The following is a 2159-nucleotide window of genomic DNA, read 5'->3' on the forward strand; positions in this document are numbered from 1 at the left end:
CCAGAGCTGAACGCAGTACTCCAGGTGGGGTCTCATGAGAGCAGAGTAGAGGGGGAGAATCACCTCCCTCAACCTGCTGGTCACAATTCTTTTGATACAGCCCAGGATACGGTTGGCTTTCTGTCCTGCAAGCGCACATTGCCGGGTCATGTTGAGCTTCTCATCAACCAACACCCCCAAGTCCTTCTCCTCAGGGCTGCTCTCAATCCATTCTCCGCCCAGCCTGTGTTTGTGCTTGGGATTGCCCCGACCCATGTGCAGGACCTTGCACTTGGCCTTGTTGAACTTCATGAGGTTCGCACCAGCCCGCCTCTCAAGCCTGTCAAGGTCCCTCTGGATGACGTGCCTTCCCTCCAGCATGTTGACTACACCGCATAGCCTGGTGTTGCTGGCAAACTTGCTGAGGGTGCACTCAATCCCATTGTCCATGTCGCTGACAAAGATGTTAAACAGCACTGGTCCCAATACCGACCCCTGAGGAACGCCACTCGTTGCTGGTCTCCACCCAGACATTGAGCCATTGACCGCTTTGAGTGCAACCATCCAGCCAATTCCTTATCCACCAAGTGGTCCATCCATCAAATCCATATCTCTCCAATTTAGAGAAAATGATGTTGTGCGGGACAGTGTCAAATGATTTGCACAAGTCCAGGTAGATTACATCAGTCATCTTTCATTAGAAAAACTGGTATTATTAGGACTTCGTTAGCACAGACATTTCCCTTGCAAGTGAGCATGAAAAAGCAACATATTCTCATAGAGAAGTCAAGGTATAAAGCTTCAGCCCCATTTAATTGCCACCAGTTCACTTGCACTTGTCTAAGTCAAGGTGCAATAGCAGCAGTTTGCTTCTTCAAGTGGTTGCTGCTCCTGGGCAAAGCAACCAGGCCAGCTGCACCCGGCTCAGCAGGGGCTCAAGTTTTGAGCTAATCCCACGCGCAGCTTTCAGAGCAAGAAGATATAGGTTTTCACTTCTGCTGTTAGGACCCTGCTCTTTGATCACAGGAAATTAAATACTTGTGCTATCTGGCAGGAATCATGCACAGTTCTAAAGAAAACATAGCGAGAGCTCTAATTGCCCAATTGTGGCTTATATTAACTACCTAACTGTGGCTAATCACTGGGGTTTGTATGTACTTGAAGGGCGTGTGTAGCTCTGTGTACTTTGACCTTGTTTCTGTTGTGACAAACTATCATACCCGCCAAATGTAGGCTATCCCGAGACAGTGAGAAGCAAGCTCTGCTAGACTCCGTGCTGTGCCATGTCCAGCTGCACCAAAAAAGTTTCTGACTTCAAATTCAGACAGAAGCTCTGTAAAACTACAGGCCAGGCCCTTTCTTCCTGGAGCAACTAAGATGCCGGCAAGCCTCTGGGCAGTTGACTCATATTTGTATCAAGAAGAAAATCAATGTGAAAATCAACATGTCTGCATTTAATCTAATTGTGCCGAATTGTGCACAACCTTTTCTTTGTACAGTGTCCTTCAGGCTAACTTTTAACCCCTGCACGACTGGCACTAGCGATGCTTTGAGGTATGTCATCTACCACATTGCAATCCACCTGAATTATACCTGAGTCCAGCAGACAGCATCCTACCTGCTGCCTGGTTTTCTCAGACACCTGCCCCAGAATATTTAAGGCCTGGCAGGGGAGGCCTGATCCCTCTCGCTGCCTGTCTTGCAGAAGCCTTGTGTCAGCATGGGTCTGGTCGTGAGCTGCCTGCCTGTGCTAGGTCACTGGAGAAGTATTGTGGTTTAACCTCAGTCAGCTGGCAACTGAGCACCACACAGCTGCTCACTCACTCACCCCCCCTCCCCGGTGGGATGGGGGAGAGAATTGGAAGAGTAGAAGTGAGAAAACTCGTGGGTTGAGATAAAAACAGTTTAATAATTGAAATAAAATAATAACAACAACAACAACAATAATAATAATAATGTAATAATAATCACATACAAAGCAAATGATGCACAATGCAATTGCTCACCACCCGCCAACCGATGCCCAGCCAGTCCCTGAGCAGTGGCCGCCCCCCCGGCTGGCTTTCCCCAGTTTATGGACTGAGCATGACGTCACTTTGGCCAGTTTGGGTCAGCTGTCCTGGCTGTGCCCCCTCCCAGCTTCTTGTGCACCTCCAGCCTTCTCAGTCGGTAGAGCATGG

The sequence above is a fragment of the Aptenodytes forsteri genome, unplaced genomic scaffold, assembly GCF_000699145.1.
Source record: "Aptenodytes forsteri isolate BGI_AS27 unplaced genomic scaffold, ASM69914v1 Scaffold227, whole genome shotgun sequence".
NCBI lineage: Eukaryota > Metazoa > Chordata > Aves > Sphenisciformes > Spheniscidae > Aptenodytes > Aptenodytes forsteri.